The sequence below is a fragment of the Anguilla anguilla genome, chromosome 6 (genome assembly GCF_013347855.1).
Source record: "Anguilla anguilla isolate fAngAng1 chromosome 6, fAngAng1.pri, whole genome shotgun sequence".
Classification (NCBI taxonomy): domain Eukaryota; kingdom Metazoa; phylum Chordata; class Actinopteri; order Anguilliformes; family Anguillidae; genus Anguilla; species Anguilla anguilla.
The window spans coordinates 21,318,352-21,338,972 of record NC_049206.1 but is presented as its reverse complement, the minus strand read 5'-3'; positions in this window follow the sequence as shown (position 1 = coordinate 21,338,972).

Here is a 20,621-nt window from a genome sequence, read left to right as displayed (position 1 = left end):
AATAACTATCACCACATTTTTGCATTTTATATCATATCTATGTTATATTTATGTACTTTAACAACTTAGACCACACACACATTTGAACATGAACATTTTTAATTATTTTGCCAAAAAATAAAGAAAATAAAAAAAACAATGCCTATGCCTTTAAGAGTGGGCTGCACGAGAGAATGTACAAAGGGAGTGAGGAGTTGAGAGATGACGCTGTCAACTAACGTAATCCCCTCGCCCGGGAAGCACAACCGCGAGCAGGATAAAATTATAGTGGCAGAAACTGCAACAGGTCAGGTGAAAATAATTAGAGTATAGTTACATGTTATTTTAAGATTGGATATTCGCTAGAAACTACGAAACTTTCTTCAGCTGGCTGGCAAATCTTCTAAAGCGAAGTTCGCAAGACTGCGAAGAGTGACAGGTAGAGTATTATGTGTGGTAGCTAGTATGAACAGAAACACGAGCGCGACCTCCAGCAACTTTTAAAACAGTAAGTTAGCAAAACTGAAATTTTAATTTAAAACAGACGTATTATACTTTGAGTTTGTCTCTCTCATTTTTCCTTGCGAAACTGAGTATCCTTTACAAGCGTTCGCACGTGTTGCATTTTGTTCACCTTTACCTGGCAATAACGGCTACATTTGGAATTCATTCTCTTCTGGGAAAGGATGGAGTTGTAAGGCCAATTGCACACCCTTTGCTGCGTTGCATTGCGTTTGAACAGTAGCGTTACTGTATTGGGCTTGGACAACGTTATGCCTATTTTTAAACTTGCTTTAATTTGCCAAGACAACCGTGTTGTCAAAGTCATAGGAACGGATATCTAGCTTGACTATTGTAGCTCAGGTGCACTGATTACATGGCTACGCGCGTTGGAAGGTATTCTTATTTTGCGGCTGTCAGTAGACTTACACCTGCGCGCCAAACAGTTAAGGGCGTATTCGATAATGGTTTGATCATTGATTATTGATTACAGTACCGGTGTTGTTCTTAAATAAATGATATACGTGCACCTGACTACACGTACGGGTGTATGGAAGCATTTAGTTATTTAAGTAAGCCGTGCATATTGCATAAACTTGCAAACCGGTCTGACTTTTCACGTTGCTTCCTTTTAATTATCCATTCTGTCCGCATTCAGGTTGCTAAGTGGACTTGTGGGTTGTTCGCAGGTAATGTTGCGTACATTGCGCAAGAAGGTAAGTTACAGCACGAGTGCGGATGAAGAATGTGGGTCAAGATTTTTTTTTTCCACCTTATGTTCTTAGCAAGCGAACACGTTTGCAACAACGATCGCTAGTGTATCAGACCGTGAGAGCATCGTAGCCCTAGAGTTTTAATCAAGCTTACAGGTTGGGGAAGGCCCTTTCCTGTTCCAGCATTACAATGCCCCCAGGCACACAGCGAGGTCAATATAGAAATTAATTTGTTTGAGAACTGTGAAGAACTTGACTGGCCTGCACAGAGCCCAGACCTCAGCTCCATCCAACACCTATGGAATCAATTGGAAAGCCGTTCTGCAGGCCAGACCTAGTCAGCCAATCAGTGACAGGCCTCGCTAATGCTCTTCTGGGTGAATGGCATCAAATCCCTGCAACAATGCTCCAACATCTAGTATAAAGCCTTCCCAGACAAGTGGAGGTTGTTATAGCAGCAAAGGGTGGAACAACTCCATATTAATGCCCATAATTTTGGATTAAATATTGGATGTCAGGTGTCCACGTACTTTTGGCTGTGTAATGTATGTGTGGTGTGTTTGCACAAAGGTTATAATTGTGTGTGAAGAAACATACTTATACGTTAGCAGCACTACAGTAATGTTACATTTAGAAAAATGTTTCCCACAAGTCTCGGTTAGTCTTCTCAGTTCTATCAGTATCTAAACCCATGCCCAGTCCTATGAAATCAATTGCATAGCAGTCGCGTTGCACTGGGAGGACAATGCCTCATTATCCTTTTTAAAGTTGAGCAGCACTCCAAATTTTCCTCTCTCTTCAGTCAGTATTTGGAACCATTCATTCAGTGACTCAGTGGCAGTGTCCACAACTACGTTTAAAGAATGTAGGCTAGTTTCCGGCCTCTTCATTGCGTCGCTGATAGGTACGCCTGGGCCTTCATGGAAAAAAAGTGTTTCTTTGTGCTTCTGAGCTTCTTCTCCTCAGAGCACAGCCTCCACATTCACGTGTGTTCAGCAGAGGCCTGAGCTGCAGCAAAGCCAGCGTCTCTGTAACTTGTGGGCGTGGCCTTTGCCCTACACGAAGAGGTCGACCGCCACGTCTAGCTAGCGTTGCGGCGGACTGCGGGAGCGCGCTCACGCGGTTCCCCTGGCTGAGGATGCAGGACCTCGCCGCCGTGCGAATGTGGAAGCAGCGCGACCCCACCTCCTCTGCCAGAGCACTTCAGTCTCAGTCGGAGCGTCTGCGCCCTCGTCCCTGACCTGAAGCCGCGCCTCTCGCGCGCTAGCGGGCCCGGTACCGCACAGCCTCTGTGCTGCTAATGCCGCTCTCCCGCCTTGTTTCTCTCCAGGACTTCAGCGTTACCGTCACGTGATCCTTCGAGATTGGCCATCTCTGCGGTGCTGCCGAACAGAGGGTGTGCCATTTCATAAGTGAAGGTGTCCCATTTCCCCTCAAGCAGTGTATTATCTAAACTTTAAAGCCAAAAATGTATACCCGGCATGCAATAAAGTTGAAACGATCCACAGAAAATACAGAACGGCTACCCCTAGTTTAGTATCGAAATCGATCTTTCTCTCCGCTTGCCGTGTGGCATGCAGGCTGTATCAGATCGAGTTTCTCTCGGAGAGGTGCAGGGGGAGCCAGACATTTGATAAAGCGGCGTTAATCATTTTCCTCATCACAAGAGCGTGTGTGTACATGCGTCTGAACGTCAGAGAAAGATTCATCTCTGACTCCTTCGTGCTCGGCTGGTAGTGAATGCCTAAAGATGAATTGTTGAACACGAGCTGAATGCTTGCTGGGGTTTGTTCATTTTCCGGACGATTTACACGTCAAAGTCAAGTCCAAGTGTTTTTGCCCAAATGATGTTCGCCCCGTTCCCCTCATTCAGCGCGCAGATGGTCACGGTTTGCACGTGCATCTGCAGGAAGTTTCGGTTGCGAGGCTGCGTGACCCCAAAACGTCAGGCTGCGGTGTCACGGCTGCGAGTGTGATGAAAGCAGCCTGTCAGCCTAAGCGCTGTGAGGTCACGCCCTCTGGGCGGTGTTTCTTTCCCGCTCGGCCTCAGCCGAACCTGCAGAAACACCGGCCGCGCGGCGCCCGAGCGTAGCCCCGGCGCGCAAGTCTTCGGAAGCGCCGAGCGAGTTCCACGGGCTAGAGCGCAGCCAAACCCCGCACCCCCCGAACCCCCCACCACGGCAAGTCGGGACCATCTGTCAGCCTGCGGTTTGGCTGTGGCAGGGCGCGCCCCGGCCTCCTCTGGATGCGTGGGAGCGGAGTCGGCGTTCGCTAACCGCAGATCCCCCAGGCCCGTATCTGAGAGGGCCTGATAAGCCTGCGTGTAACGGCAGGCCGACAGCAGGAAGCTTAGCCCATTCCTGCCTGCCCTCTTTTCCCCTTTCCTTTTACCTTCCTTACCTTTCTATGTAAAAAGATACACAAGTCGCTCTGGATTAGAGCGTCTGCTAAAGCCGGTAATGTAATGTTAACTTCGGTTTATGTCTGATTTTTGGCAATCAGAATGCTGATTGGACGCCCTTTTGCAGTGCCCAAAACGGGAACCAGGATTTTTTAACCGTGTGGTCACGGGGGTAAGTGGTACCGATCGGGGCAGGAGGGAACAGCTCCCTATCCCTGAGTCCCCCCACCCCACCCCCAAAAGCGTCCGGAGGACACCGTAGTTTGTCAGATTGAAAATTATCGAAGTACGCAGCGGCATCATTTCAGAAAAACCGAAGGTGTGGCGTTTCATAGAATCCAGCTGCTGAAAGAAGTGAAAATTGATTTTGCGACAGTGGACTGCGTTGTTGATGGGGGGGGGGGAGGAAGCATGTTTACTTCAACAGCGGTGACAGTGAAGTTTCTCCAGACCTCGTGCTACAGTGGTCTCATTAACACCACAGATTCCACGAGCCTCTGCGGCCAGTGTTGACGAGTTCACCGCGTTAAGGTGCTCAGTGTTTCGCGCTTGGCGCGCTCTTAGCAGAACCGTAGATTCCGGGTTGGGGCGCAATGCCAAAACCCTGCCGCAGCGCTAGGCCAGACGGGTGTTGACGCAGGAGCTGGTGATGATTCGTCAAGCCCGTGGAGGGGGGTAGCGTGCGCCAGTCAGATGGAGGGAAAGGGGGTGTTGCAAGCCCTTTCCCCGAGGCGCGTTAATTTGGGTCGTGTGCCATCTCTTGCTGTGCGTGCACCGAAGGTAGCGCTGCCAACTCTCGAGTGCGAGCTAATGTTAAAAAAAGGCAGAGTCGAAATGAGTAATGATTAGCTCTGTGTCTGAACCTCTCAGCGGTCAGAATAAGTGAGAGCAAGTGAAACGGTACTCTGTAATGGTGCCTGGATGTCTGCTGTTTGGATGTCTCGTTGCCTCAATGAGGCACATCGGTCCATTGATTAGGTTGTCCTTTTGAAATAAATGTTTTTTTTTGTTGCCTTTATTTACACTGTACACTACATATGTTAGGAAAGCTCCTGCTTGCAGTCTGTTTTCAAAAGCTTGCAGTAGGCTGTCAGGGGCTGCTTCTGTCTGTAGTAAGTAAAAGGCATAACTACAGTACGGTTGTGGGGATTCTCTTCAGTCTCCCCTCATCATGTGCTTTTTTCACTTTAATCAGATGAGAAGAGCAGAGAGGGTTACTGAGAGAGACTGAATCACAATCCAGAAAATGGCACAGCGGCATATTGAGCGCCTGGCCTCCTGGCGGGGTTCCTGTATCGGTCGGGAGTCCCCCACCCTACTGATTGCGCCACACGGTGAAGAGTCATAGCTGTTCAAAAATAGCTCTTTTCCTGTTATTTTAAAAATGATTTTACACAACAGTGTAGGTTTAGACTCCAGATTCTCTTACATTCCCATGATGCCGTGCTCCCGAAGGCATGTTTAGCCAATGAAATTCTGCACATCCCTTCTTTCCCTTTGGCCAGGAACTGCCTATGATTCCTACATTGACAGGGCTTCCTTAGCTTCACACATAATATTAAGCCAGGCCCAGGACAACAGTGAGGTATGATTTTTCACCAGGGTCTCTGCTGAAAGGAACAGCAGGAGAACTAGCTAAAGCCGTGATAACTGCGCTTCCTGATATTTTAAGACCGTAGAGTCGGAGAGAAAAGGAATTCCTGGGAGGTTTGGCTTTTGATCTCAGCGGCAGGTCTCGCCACGTACAGCGAGGTGCGATGTTGGAAAGAGTATTGCTCGAATTTGTTGGCAAATTTTAATGCCCTGACTTGAAAATATGAGGCCCTGAAGGTTGGATTTCTAGGAGATGGGAGTGGTGAGAATATCTGTTCAGTTTGTAAGATTGAATCTTTTTTTTCCAGGCAAGGGCTTGTTTTAAACCCCCACATTATTAACTCCTCTGTTTAAAAAAAAAACTTAAACAGCTTTGTTTTTATTATTTTTTTTATGAAATGAAATGAAAAAGAAAAAGATATTTCTACAGGTGAGCGGGTGGGGTTTTGAGGAGAGAAGCTCTTCGTTAGAGTCAGGACGGCCTCAGGCGAGCGAGCTTCCCGTTGGAGCCGCGCGTCGGCGGAGGGAAATGTCAGCCCTCTTTCGTTAGCGTGCCGGTCGCGGATCTGAACGCCCGCTCACAGGGAGCCTTTATGAGCGACGGCTCAGCGTTTCCGCGTCGCTTTTGTTACGGTCGGACAACACAAATCCCGTCTGTCCCTCCGAGACGCGTCCCGATCCGGCGATAGCCGCGCCGGAGCCCCGGCGCGCGTGGGACGGGCGGGGGGGGGGGGGGGGGGGGGGGGGGGGGGGGGGTGATGACCGCGGGGTGAAATCGAGGGCACGGAGCGGGCCCGCTGTCCTCCGCGTTCCAGGACGGGACCCAGACCGCCCCAGACCTGTCTGCAACAGTGAAGGGGAACGCAGTATGGAATTATAGCTTTATTCCCTGGGCCGGTGGGCTGCATCCAGTATTAGGGACCTGCATTTAGACTCATTTGATTGCAGGATTATTTCCATGAAGGGTTTGCAGGCTCTTCTTCACGAAAATTGATGGATAAAAATAAAATGTTAGTTTTTGTTCTTTTGTAAAGAATTTCAATAATCAATCTCGTTGACTAGGTATCTCCTGGTCTAATATGTGGATGATAGAATGTCTAATCTCGTCCTTAATCTGTATAGGTTGAGCTGGGTTTAGGGCGGGAAGTAGGCCTTGGCCTTTTGTCATTTACAGTAACCAGACGGCACGCCCTCGGATTCTTACGTTTTAGCCATTTAGCGTACGCATTCATTCAGAGTGATTTACACCGCTAGCATTCCTGAAATACAATCCATCTGTACTGTTCTACTGAAGTAGTTCAGGTTAAGTACCTGCTCGAGAGTCCAACGGCAGCGCCCCTCCTGAGAAGTGAATCTACAGGAAGCCGGTGGCAAGCCCAGCTTCCTGACCATTATGCTACGCTGCTGCCCAAAGACTAAATGTAACGACCTGCTAAGTTTCGTACCCCTGAATCAAAGCGCACAGTAATTCTTGTGGTTAAGCTAAGTAGCGTGCTTGAATCTCAGAACTCGTAGCCGTGTGACTGAGTGCGTTTCCTGCCTGACATTCAGTTTAGGCCGTGACCTTTTACGACGCCCGCGCGCTTGTCCGATTTTCTTTTCGGAGGCGGCGAAGATACCGAAGTGATTACAGTCCCGGGAGCGATTCATCTTCCGCTCGGCGTCGCGGCGCGCGCCTCGCCCGGGCTCCGCCCACGACTGCGTCAGCGCCTCTGGGACCGACCCTGCGAAGCGTTGATGACGATTGCGGTTCAGACGCGGGCTCGCTCGCTGTTTCAATGGCTGCCTGGCGGATTTAACCGTACGTGCACCTGCGAGCTGCCAGTTAAAAGGCAGTCACAAACATTGGGATGACGTATTGCAGACCAGGAACTTTCTCCCTTTCTGCAGTTTTCACCGTTGTTAAAAAGCACCCTGGGAGCATGTTAAGGGTCAATGATATCTGGCCTGTCAAGCTTTTTAATATACCGATCAATGTCGTTTTAATTGTCCCGAGCACACATACTAATATGTATGTGTACACAAGCCACCGCACGCACAGACACACGGCAGCACCAGGATGCGTCTGCCGCCACCCAGTTCCACTGGATAAGCTCATGGCATAATATTTGCGTTGGGCCTGTCGTAGCTGCAGAAGAGCCTGCAGTGCAGGGGAGTCTGAAGCACGTTTCTGTGTGTGTGCTTGTGTGTGTGTGTGTGTACGTGTGTGTGTGTGTGTGTGTGTGTGTGCTTGTGTGTGTGTGTACGTGTATGTGTGTGTGTGTGTGTGTGTGTGTACGTGTACGTGTGTGTGTGTGTGTGTGTGCTTGTGTGTGTGTGTGTGTATGTGTGTGTACGTGTACGTGTGTGTGTGTGTGTGTGCTTGTGTGTGTGCCTGTGTGTGCGTGCCTGTGTGTGTGTATGCATGCACATCTGGCGACAAAAGAGCTCTTTGTCGGAAGTAAAGGGGGGGGGAAAGAGCGTTTTCTGTGCTCTGTGTTCTCTGCCGTAGGTGGGTGAGCTGGCGCTTTGAATCGGGCCGATTCAGCGGCCGGGGCAGGGAGGCGGGGCGCCCCGCCCATTCCTCTGCGACGCGGCGGGCCGACCTGCTGTGTCACCCTCAAACGGCTGTGACCCCGCATCTCCCCCTCTGCACTCGGCCTGAACTGCAGGCAACCAACCCGTATAGGATTACGGGCGTTTCGCAATGAGGGATAACAATTCAGCAGTATAAAAAGGCTGATTATATTCCGATAGTCATATCGTATGTTGTGACATGCTGTGTCCCGGAGACAAGCGCACGGTTGAGTTCAATTCCATTTCAGTTCAGTTCAATTCACTTCAGTTAATTTCCTGAGTTGAGTGATTTGAGTGAGTTGACCCCAGACAGCCCTGCAGGAGTGAGTAACTCTATGACTCAGGCCAACGTGGCTTCCCCTTTAGATAATAGTGATTGCTGCTCTCCGGCCACCCGGTCTCTTGGCGATTAACTGCGACCGCGCTCTCTTCAGAGAATGGCGATGACCGCTCTCTGACCGCCCCGTTTTTCTTAGAGTATAAGTGACCATTGTGTGACCGCCCTCTCTTTTAGAGAACGGATATGACCCCTGTCTGACCGGTCAGCAGGTTTCACGAGGACGGGGTCCCTCCTCCGCACGAGAGCTCATCAGAAAAAAGATTCATCTCGTCCTCCTCGAGTGACTTGAGCAGTCCGCTCAGGAGAAAAGGAGAGGTGACGGCTGGAGAGCAGCGTGCCGTTAACGACGCTGCGCCTGCCTCTCCCTTAACGAGCCTCGAGTCGGACCCGCCTCGTCCAGCCGGCAGCCTCGCCCGCTGCTTCTCTTTGATTGGCCGCCCCGATGCATTATCTCACTTTGGACCAGGAGTGTAGGACGGAGTGTAGCACAGTGGGTAAGGAACTGGACTTGTAACCGAAAGGTCGCAGGTTCGATTCCCGGGTAAGGACACTGCCGTTGTACCCTTGAGCAAGGTACTTAACCTGCACTGCTTCAGTATATATATCCAGCTGTATAAATGGATACAATGTAAAATGCTATGTAAAAAATGTAAGTCGCTCTGGATAAGAGCGTCTGCTAAATGCCTGTAATGTTAATGTAATGTAATGTAATGGACCAGGGGGGTTGGCACCAGACGTATTATCACGCAGCTGGCACTTGAGGTCGATCCACTTCAGGATAATGACTCAAATTACTGGCTTAATGGCAGCCTTAGCATCCACCCAGGAGTCACGCTTCAACATTATGAATTTCCTGCACGCCAGCCCCGGCGGTAATTACAGCCCCCCCCCTCCGGAATTAGCGGGGAGACGCGATACGAACGTTACTGTGGCGAAGGTGATAAATCGGAGCCGTGGTGATTTTCCACTGTCTGCCTGAAGCTTCCAAAAAGTTAACAGCCTCTTTAATTATTTATTGAGAGCAGGCGGGGGGCGATCTTCAGCGTAGTCCAGTTCGAGGTTCGCCGACTTCAGCTGCGTTTCCGCGCTGCCGTTTCGCGGAACTGTGCGGAATTCCGAGGGTTTTTTTTTGGGCGACGTACGTGATTTGTGGTGTCGTGTCGTTAATTTTAACTGTTTATCAAAGAGGGTACGGTTTGTAGATTTGAACTCTCGTCTGTGAGGGTACTGTGACTCGAAACCGCTCTGTCTTGCTCATGGGTGGGGGTTTGTTAGTTTATGGAGTGGAATTTAAAGTTTGGCCCCGCTGCTGGAGCAGTGGTCTGCTGATTGCGCCCAGCGTTCCGGCTCATTAGGGACGGGGCTGGCTTTAATGTGTCTGTGACGGCCGCTTTCCTGTCTGTCTGTCTGTCTGTCAGCATGGACGGGCGCCGCCGCGGACTCGCCGCCACCACGGACGCCGGTTCTGGGCTGTGAGCGGGAGCCATGGACTGGGAGGACCTGGAGCCTGTCTGTGGGTGACCCCCCCCCCTGGGTGACCCCCACCCCACCACAACAGAGCCACACGGCAGGTAAGGACACCGCGATGTTAGACTCACCGTCTGCATCCCCTGCACATTACTGCCTGCCCGGGGGCCAAAATGTGACTCAACCAATGGACTGCATTTATATAGCGCTTTCATCCAAAGCGCTTCACAATTGATGCCTCTCATTCACCCATTCACGCATACACTCACACACCAACGGTGAAAGGCTCCCATGCAAGGTACCAGTCAGCTCGTCGGGAGCAATTAGGGGTTAGGGTTAGGTGTCTTGCTCAGGGACACTCACGACAAGCCCAGGGTGGGGGATGGAACTGGCAACCCTCTGACTGCCAGACAGCCATGTGGCTAGCATGTCATGGTGTCTGTGGAAGACTGTTGGGACCACATTTAGTACAAGGCCCTGTCCATGTTCTGTGCAGCTATAGTTTCGGTTGAAAAGGGACATTATTTAGGGAATGAATAATAGCAGAGGGATAATATGGGAGGGACTGTTCGAACGTCGAATGATTCGGGGGGGATAAGTCGATGCAAGGCAAGAGGAAATGTTTCTCCTTTGACTTGCGCCCTACCCTGACCGCGTTTTCGATCTGCCACTTTTTCCCCGTAGAACGGTTCGATTGAACGCCCGAGGTTTGCTGTTGAAAGTTTCTCAAAGCAAATCAGCCTATTTTTATTTCGTAAAAAAAAGAGAAGAACTAGAGCTCCAACCTCGTAGCACCGCGTGGTGTTATTCACTGTAGTCACGTTAACGTGATTTCGAAGCGGCCGTTTGGTGCACCTGCTGCGGTTTACCCATTTCCCTCTTCAGCGTACGAAAACAGGAAATGAGCGCACCAGCCCAAAATACTTCAGACATGAGGTTTATCATTTTTCAACAAACTCCCCCTGCACACGTTGCACTGACAGAGCGGGGCGTCCCTGAGGTGAGCGTTCAGACTGTCAGAGTGTTCAGGGTGTTCAGAGTGTCAGAGTGTTCAGGGTGTTCAGGGTGTTCAGAGTGTTAGAGTGTCAGGGTGTTCAGAGTGTTCAGGGTGTTCAGAGTGTTAGAGTGTCAGGGTGTTCAGAGTGTTCAGGGTGTTCAGAGTGTTAGAGTGTTCAGAGTGTCAGAGTGTTAGTCTCTCTTAGGCTCAGAGCAGCAAAAAAAACAGCAGGAAACCATCTAGGCGGGAGTACACAGACGCTGATTTTGGGAGGGAAAGAACAGCTTGCCGACAATTTGGAGGAAAGTGACCTAATGACATCACGGCCCTCTTATCTGCACTCATCTGGGACAGTGTCGGTAAGCGCGTCTAAAAATGGAACTTCCTAAAACCAGATTGCTCCGCGCTGAAATGTTTATCCCGGGACACTGGTTGGGAGGAGGCGGACAGTCATCGTGAAAGTTTTTTTTTTTTTTTTTTGTTGTTTAAGCGGCTTCTAAAAAAAGTAACGAAGTAACAGCGGCGTGTTTCCCGTCGGGTTTCGGTACGCGCACGCTGGTTTCACACCTCGTGCTCTGAGGGTACATGCGAAGGCACGCCCTCGAGGCCTCTGCGCGTCAGGATGCGCGTGTTTTCATTGGCCGGTCAGGCTCTTTGCACGTTAGCGATAGCGACGTCACCTCACAGCCATTTCGGACGCGGCGCGCGAGCGTCCGTGGCCGAACCGTTGTGGCGGTTTGAGGTTTTCGTTTTCGCGATTTAAAAATAAGCGTGCGTGTTGAAGACGGCGGGGGTACGTAGCGGGACTCCAGCTGTGAAGGCGGGAGTGTCGTTGGGGAGAGTGCGGGGGGGGGGGCAGGGGTGGTGGGCGTCAGGGGAACTCGTCCCTATTTTTACCCCCGGGAAGAGAGCGGCCAAGGGGTCAGGCCAGAAATAGCCGGAGGCCTCTCTGGCTGAGGGCCGCGGAGGCGAATGCCAGGAAGGTCGTTGAGCCGGGGCTGGGGGGGGGGGGGGGGAAGGAGCCGCACGGCGTTATTTTAACCTCCCCACGATCGCGTCCGGCCGAACAACCCCCCCCCCCCACGCCGGCGTCGGTTTACCACCACCCCCCAGGGACGTGCTCACCGCGTAACCGGGGAGACAGGGAGACGCCTCTGCTGGTTCAGGCGACCAGGAACACGTGCGTGAGCCAGCCGGTCACGCCCGTACGCCTGCCGAATCCGCCGGTCCTCCTCGTCCAGAGGGCCCGGCCGGTCCTGGTCCCGTTCTTACTCTGAGCGCCCCCCAGCTTCGCTCAGAGTGTCTCTGAAACATGGTTACGAACGTCAGCAGGCCTTGTGCCGTACCTCACCTGAGACCGGCCACGCCCCACCCCCCCCCCCCACCCCAGATCTCTGCGGGGGGTGGTGTAAGGGAGCCGGGCCGCAGGGGAGCGAAAGGGGAGGGGCCAGGGATCGAATGACCGGACGCTTTCCCCCTACACTACCAACAGCTCCCCAAACACCGTCGATAGGCTAATAATACACCTGGGAGGGGTTACTGAAACCCTGAGTGTTCGCTCGGTCCTTTATCTGCCTTAGCGCGTGCTTCACCGCTTCCGGACACTCATTACGCTCTTAATGAGGGGCTTATTGAGCGGCAGGCGCCGGTTCCAGAACCCTCCGTGCACCGCTGGCCCACAGCAGACGCGGCAGGCCCCGTACCGCGCGGGCGGGGGGGGGGAGGGGGGGGCTCGAGGCGGCGGCGGCAGAGCGGGTTTCGCAATCCGCCTCCTCTCCGGCGGCTCTCAGCGAGAGGCTGGGCGCGTGGGCGTGCGGGGCGGCCGCCTCGGGAAGGCGACTGCTAGGTAACTCAATAAGCGCAGCGACCCGAGGGCGTGCTCCAAGCGCGTGGGCAGAAAGACGCGCTAACCGCTAACGGTCGGCCTTCCCCCCCCCGGCTCCTGGCCGTAATCAGGAGGAGGAACAAAGACGCCATGTGTTCCCCGGGGTCTGTCGCAGGCGCGGGGCGCCGCACCGGTGTCTGATACGCGTTACGGTACCGTGATGAAGCTGATTTAAGGGGCGTTCAGACAGTTTTTGGGTTTGCCACGGACGTGCGACAATCCTCTCGCAGCTTTGAGGGGGGGGGGGGGGCGGCGGTGGGAATGCGGAAGGAATTCCTTCGGGGGGGGGGAAATGCCGCTAAGCCGAGAACAAGCGAGGCGTCTCCCCGCCGGAAGCTCCGCGGGGGCCCGCACGCGCCCGGAGGTCAGAGGTCGTCTTCGCCGGGATGTTTTCGACAGGAAGCGGCTGGACGCCTGGTAACCGGAGACCTGTTTCGTGGCCGCTGACTGTGGCGCCCCTGCAGCCTTCCGCATCGCTCTGAAGCCAAGCAGGGGTCTCCATGGGAGGCGTCCTGTCGAAGGCGCGACTCACTGTGGGGAAAAGGTGCCGTTTTGCCTGTAGGGGGCAGTCTGTTTTCTGAAATCTGAGAATTCTCGGTGCAGCGACGCGGATACTGTGCCGTAGGAGGTGCTGTCTTTCAGATCAGACGTGGTCTTGGGTTCTGACTGAACTGGGGTCGTTTAACATTCCGCGCCGTTGACTGAGAGAGTCGCTGCTGTAGTGCACAGAGTATCGGGTGGCCCGGTGTCACGGCTCGAATTTCCATCTCGCTTCTCTCAATCCGGCCATCTGATCCATCCCATTTGCTGAAATTGAACCAGGGTATGGGGGGGGGCAGGGGCGGGGGCAGGGGCGGGATGCTTATTCTCGTAGTCCCTCTCCAGTCCATCTAAGCGGCTTTCTGGTGCGAAGCGGCTGCTTTGCATCACTCGGGGGAATATACCATGCGCTAAATGACTTGCGACGAATCACAAAGCTGCATATTCCTGTTTTTCGACGCGATAATGGCGGTCCTTCCAGCGCAGTCCTGTCAGCCGCCGGGATCCCTTCCTGTCGCCGCTTAAACCGCACCTGGGAATATCGGGTGATCCGAGCCCCCGTCCGATTAATAAAGCCCGCGATAAATAAATTAGGAAGGCTCGGCAGGACCCCGGCGAGGCCGTCCACCCCGCTGCCCGATCGGAAAAGGCTTTGCGGATCGAGGGACGATGGGCTCGCTCTTTAAGCTCCTCTTCTGCGCGGCCCCGGCGGGATTTGGGCCCGGATCCCCGTCCTCCCCCGAGGGGCGGGGCGGAAGCTGTCGCCGGGAGGCCGCGGGACCGGTGAGTGTCGCCGCCGCTGCACGCTGGGGGGAAAAGGCCGGGAGGCGTCATCGCGTGTCCCCCTGCGACCTGGCAGCAGCTAGGAATCATCAGCTCCGGAGCTGTTTCGAAACCGTGCGAATGTGCCGTGGGCGGCGCTTCCAAGGGCCTTTTGGCTCGGCTCGCTGTAACGGGGCTCACTTAAGCGTTCAGCAGGAGCGGTGAGCTGAAATTATCCTTTCCTGTAAATCGCTGGTTGTCTCCCAGACAAATAGGGTGCTATTATTAAGCTCCACTAACTTTCGAGAATGTGCTCCTCTGCTGTTTAAAATGAACGTCCTCGTTATTGCTGATTTCTAAGACAAGGGGCGAGTGCGGTAATGAAGAGTCAGTAATCTGTTTTTGCACTGTGTAAGCCCCACTTCTGTGCTGGTGTCGTTCTTCTTTCAGGCTCAGAAATAAAATAATCTCCAGGAAGACAGATTGCGGATGGCTGAATTCCCCTCTTAATCAAGGCATGGTATCTGACTTGAAAGCCTGTAACTAAATATAGATATTTCACAAAGCAGGATTTCTGAGAAAACTGCATAACTGTGCTGAGCAAAACCCCGAACAGCTCTTTTTATTCCGGTCTGCGTTCCAGATTCGGGAGGGGTTCCAGGTTTTACTCAGTGCAATTATCCAGCTAACTCACAAATCCTGCTTCATGAAACACCCCCCCAGGTCAGGAAGTTCCTCCTGCACGTTGCTCTTCGTTGGCTATCTGGATGAAGTTACCTGAGATCAGGATTTTGATGAAAGCGCGCATTCCTTTATTTGAACACAAGGGGGCAGCGGAGGCCCGTTGCGGGCAGACGGGCCTTCCTGCAGAGCGAGATGCGCACTGCGCGCTGGGCGCTATGAGCGCGTGCAGACAGGGCCGTCCAGTACAGCGCTGTGGCACGCAAAGCCTGGTTGATGCAGCAGTAGCTGCCAGTGGCCTGTGTGTTGTGATACGTTTTAAAGGAAAAGACGTGGTTTCATTATGATCTGCTGCTTCTGGTGCGTTAGGACCCATTGCTCAAGTATGTTTAATGGTGGCCATCAGTTCAAGTATTTAAATCACAGTTTAAAACCTATCACAGCTTAATTAGAATATTTACATTAAGATGGCCTTTGTAAAATGTTTTATTGTGTCCTTTATTGCGACTGTCTCTATTGTGTTTCTTTTTGTACCCAATCGCATATGTGTATCTTAGATCGTGTTGTTTTAATATTTTGGATGCCCTTTTAAGACTTTGCAGTGAATGTTGTTTTATATTAAAATTTAGATGTTGATAATGATGATGATCAGGATGATTATTGTTATTAATATGTATCAGCTCACCACAGTGGGGTCAGAGAGAGTGTGCTGGAGTGTTCGCCTGATCCAGCGCCCCCCTGTGGATCCAGAGCGTCTGAGCGACTCGCGTGGGGTTACTGAGTACACCCCTGGCCGCCGGTTAGGTTATTTGGAGCGGTACCAGGCTCCGCCCCCCTTCCTTTCAAACACTGCTGAGCGAGGAGCATGGCCGCAGGGCCCTGGGTCTGCCAGCTGATTGGCTGAGGGTTGAGCGGGGGACGGGGGAAGGAGGAGCAGTGCAGGTAGGCAGCAGGATAGTGGGATCATGACTCCCTCTTTGTGAGGAGCTCTGCGCGATTGCGTGGGCCTGAGCGACAGGTCCCCCGGGCTGCGGCGTGCCTGGGCGAGCGCCTAATGGAGACCTTCAGGGTGGAAGAGAGCAGCACATACGGCCTCAGCAGGGGTGAAACGAGCACCTCGGTTCAGGTTTCATAGGCTTCATAGACGCCTCAGTTGTAGGTTTTGCAGCCGCTGTTGTCCACGCTGTTGCACCCCTGGTTGCTCTGATGAGTTAGGTTGGTTTCAGTCTTTTAAGTCTTAAGTCTTCCAATGTTTAGCGTTGTAACCGTCGGACAGGAAGTGTTTTCGCTGTTTTCCCTACGGGGCGGTCACGGGCGAAAGATGCTCCTGTTATGCACTGGGCCCCGCTGTTAAACTGTGAAGCGAGTAAGCCTAAGCCTCCGCATGGAGCCCGAGCGAGGAGCGCTTTCAGTTTCAGCATATGGCCAGGGTTTAACCTGGAGAGCAGATTACCGCTCGGGTATGAGCCTGCGCGCGCAGGGGGCCCCGGGGCTTTGCCCGTGAGCCGCTTGCCCTGGCTCTCATTAGAGGTGAAGCCCCAGACGCCCCTGACAGCGGGAATTAGAGGCAGCGCGTCGTCAACGTCTCAAGCAGCAGAACTCGTGTGAACCGGGCGTGTTCTGCAGAACGTGGTTAACAGGAGGACTCCTGGAATCCCAATGCGTTTATGATGGGGCTACGGTCTCTCGCTGGAGGGACTTTCCATATTTATGGCTGACGCATCATGACTGTTGTGAAATTCCCTATCAGTTTGATCTTTAAATATCCAAAACCCTTTAGCAATAACGCCCCCGATGTGATTCATACCCTGGCCAGTTTCTATTTGAGTGGTTCAGTAAATGAGATCAGTTCCTTGAATCGACCTGCGTAGCCTGGGCCGCACAGACCACACCCCCTATCTCTGCACCTGTCAGCACACCCACAAAACCTGATAGGGAAGCCGGTCTGCTAATGCTGTACCGTGTCAGATGGCCAAATTCTGTGGCCAATGGAAATTAGCCAGAATATTCTAGAAATCATTGAAAAATGTGGCCATATATTTTATTCCTATAGCCACCTGGCTAAAATATTATGAAACTCGGCGCATTGATAGATGGTGACTCCATGCCCAACCCGAACTAATTTGATACTGTTTGACCTCATAGTAGTTCTATATCGGTCAGTTGAAATGATTTTTTTATTTGGTTTGGCATCCAAGGAAGGCCTGAATATGTCCAGTTCCCACCTTAATTTGAAATATGCCATGACCTATTCATAGCCGTGGTCATGCGCGACCTCCACTGCAGATTCAGGGGTGTGAAGGCATCCGTGGTTCTCCTCCGAAACACGTGGCGTCAGCAGCCTGCTTCTTTTCCACAGCCCGCAGCCAAGCTCGCACAGACCTGAGCCGGAGGAAGACCTGCCATACCTCATGTGGCTCTGGCACGCAGTCCGCAGACACCTGATCGGCCAACTGGGGTCGCTAGAGAGCGCTGAAGGAGAGCACGTGGACCCCTGACCAGTAGGGGTGTACCGGTGCACAAGTTTGTACCAAACCGGTTTGTGGTCTTGTTTCAGGTGCATGCACAGGAGCCGGATGCTGTCGTCATTATGGCTGATTCAAATGAGAAGCCAGGGCTTGAGGGGACCCGCTCGTGTCATTAATGGATTTTTCGACATCCCGCGCTCTCTTGCTAAGTAGATTTTTAAGGTCGGGGGGGGGGGGGGGGGGGGGGTGGGGGACCGCGAACGTACGCCCATCCGGGGACCGGCGCCGAAGGCGGCTTTTGAAAGCGGGTTTGCCGAAAAGAGTCCTTTACGCCCACTGAGCCCAGCCGGGCCCCGCACAGGGAAACGTCCGAGCGCTCCCCTCCTGAGTAATCGCACTTCCTGTCTTGCCGCTATTAGTCAGGCGCTTTACCGACCGACTCCGCGGGGACGTGACAGTTCTTACCGCCGGGTTAAGAAGTTCTGAGCTTCTGCGCTTTCGGTATGAAGCTGCGACGTGGGCCTGCGTGTCAGATTTAAACGAGCCTCTTCCTGCCTGTGGAATTAAGACGAACGTAAACTACAGATCCCAGCTGTGCTTGTGTGCACTGTGTGATGTCCAAAGACAAGCTACTTTAGAGGCAACGAAAAGCCAATTCAGCTGTATTCAATTATTATGAGTAAAAAACGTACAATCGTATTTCAACAGTAATTTTCTGCTATTGAGACCGCTGCTGAGGAATCATATTCAGAGCTGATGTTGCGTTGCTCGAAAAGAGACGCAGCATCTTTAGCTCTCGGCATCAAACGGTTCTGTTTTTGCAATAAATGCTTCTTCTTGTAGTCACAGCTCGTAGCTTTGTGCAGTGTGCAGCCTATATAAATGTTTATTCCATCGTTCCGAGATCCCCTTTTGCGATCGGGCGTCCAGAACGCGAGCCCCGCGCTCGTTTGAGCCTCCTGGGGTGCCGTAGAGTTCGGCTTTAAAGCTCCCCGGCCGCTACTAACGTTTTTAGAGCCGTTCGCCCACTTACAAGATGTTTCTGCTAGGAGACGCGGAAGCGGCTTCCGGAACCTTCCGGCGTGTAATGAGGTCGGTTGGCTTTTTGAGACGTGCTTATGTCAGGCCGGAATGATGAATGAGTCTCTGAGCTGAAATGGGGGGGGGGGGGGCTGTTTAAATTGAATCTCCTTTATTGAAACAGTTGCTTTACTTTCCCAGTGTAAGTATGGCATGTAAGTGGAGACTTCTTTGTCCTACGGAGCCCAGGAGATTGTACTTTGTGTAGACTGCTTTTTCCCCACAAGCAGATTTTTTAATATCATTTGTGTGCGTGTGTGTGTGTGTGTGTGTGTGCGTGTGTGTGTGTGCATGTGTGTGTGTGTGTGTGTCTGTGTCTGTGTCTGTGCGTGTGTGCGCATTTGTATATCTAATGTCTTTGTACAGTTTCTTCACATATATCATTTTCTGATCCAGTTTATTATAAAGGAATAAAAAATGTAGCGCTGGAAAACATTTTAAGATGCAGTAAATGTTGAAAAGTCATTGTTTTGTAGGTTTGCTTAAACCCTCAGGGACGTATAGCGTCTCTGGTTTGGAGGTCAGGCGCCTAACGCGGACAGATGAAACGCGGACGGCAGACAGAGTGGGCCAAAAAGCGTCCGTGTGAGGGGGGCTGGCCTCGGGGGGGTCCCACAAGCTCCGCCCACGCCAGGGCCGCAGCGCGCCGAGCGGAAACGAGAGCGCCGCACGTGAGGCAGGGGCGGGGACGCGTGGGGTGGGGGCGGGGACACGTGAGGCAGGGGCGGGGATGCGTGGGGTGGGGGCGGGGACGCGTGGAGTGGGGGCGGGGACGCGTGGAGTGGGAGCTGGCATGTCACGGGTTCATCGCCAGGTAAATCCGCTTCCCTCGTCAAAGTGCGCCACCGCCTGACTGGCAGGCTTGCGGGAAGTGGCGGAAGGGGGTGCCCGCAGTCACATGACTCTCCTATTGGGTTAGACAGGCTTAATTAATTCTAGCCTGGTTTTAATATTTATTTTTTGAAGGGAGCAGTCTGTCCACCCCCCAGTGGCTGGGCCTAATGGAGCGTGTTAATTTAATCAGGGAAAACAGTGGGCCGCCCAGCCCCGCGTTTCTCCATCTCCACTCCGCTTTTCACATGTCACTTTCTCTCTTTCACCTCCCTCCCTCCCTCCCTCCCTCCCTCACGCACTGGAGCCCGCTTCCATCAGCAGGAGAATATCCCCTGACTGTGAGGGAGAGGCGTGGGGGCAGGGGAGGCTGCAGTGACATCGCTGTTTATTCTGCAGCCATCTGGCGAGCGAGAGACAGCGGGAGAGAGTGAGGGAGGGAGAGAGAGAGAGAGAGAGAGTGAGGGAGAGTGAGTGAGAGAGAGACAGTAGGGAGAGAGGTGAGAGGAGGAGAAGAGGAGAGAGGAGAAGAGAGAGTGAGGGAGAGAGAGTGAGGGAGAGAGAGAGAGACAGCGGGAGAGAGAATATGAGAGAAAGAGAGAGAGGGAGAGAATGTGATAGAGAGGGGGGAGGGAGAGAGAGCGAGAGAGAGAAGTGATGGCGATTCTGCCGCAGCTGTGTCGGGGGGAGGGGGGAGGGGGGAGGGGGGAGGCAGCGCTGACCGCGGGAGCCATTTCAGTTCAGCGCTGCTCTCGCCTAGCTCGCCCATTCAGACCGGGAGGGGAGAGAGAGGAGGGATGGAGAGGAGCAGGAGAACGACAGGAGCAAGGGAGAGTACTGTTTAAAAAAGAGGGAGAAAGAGAAGGCAAGCAGGAGCCGACAGAGTCGGTGAGAATGAGCAAGGAAGGGGGTGAGAGGTAGAGAGAAACAGAGAGAGAGGTAGAGATAGAGAGAGCGGTACGGAGAGAAAGAGAGCGGGTAGAGAGAGAGAGAGACAGAGAGAGAGGTAGAGAGAGATAGAGAGAGAGAGGTAGAGAGAGATGGAGAGGGCAGTAGAGAGAGAAAGAGAGAGAGACCCAATTGGTCACCGGCTGTAATTGTGTAAAGATGGCGCAGCTGATTGGAGCCTCTGCTCTGCATCCCCAGCAGCGGGGGAACAAAGCGGGGTCCCGGGGGAACGGGACTCAGAGCACCTTCCCCGCGCCGCGTGGGCTCGCAGCAGCCTTTGTCTGCCCCCCCAAAACGCTCTCAGACATTACCGAACGCTCACAGACGGCTCTGAACGTTCGCACAGACATTAGCCCAACGCTCACGTCCAGGCCCCACGGAGGCGCTCGTCTCGGCCCCGGGTCTCGCCCCCCCGCCCTCCGCCCCCTCCCCCGACTTTGAACTTGGCGGGATTTAAAAACGCACGTGTGCACTTCTGCTAAAATTTGCATTGTGAAATAACGAACGAGGAATAGAGTAATAACCAGAACCAGGAATGAAAGTCACAGACGAGTGCCGTAAGCGAGGAAGCGTGAGGAAGAGCGCTGGAGACGGAGGGAGAAGGAGGAGGAGGAGGAGCAGACGGCCGAGGCGGCCCGTGGGGTGCGCTCTGCGAGCCGCGATTAACGGCGTCAGACGGGGGCAGGCGGTAAACAGCGGCACGGCGTGGGCGCGGGAGAGGGATCAGGGATCACCTCCGCAGCGGCTCGTCCATCCAGATGTCCTCCCCCCGCCCTCTCACAACCCCCCCCCCCCCCCCCCGCACCTTCCCAGATGGCCGAGCGGTGAGAGACGCGTGTCTCCCCCTCTCTCCCTCCGTCCCGATCAGATTAAAAGCTC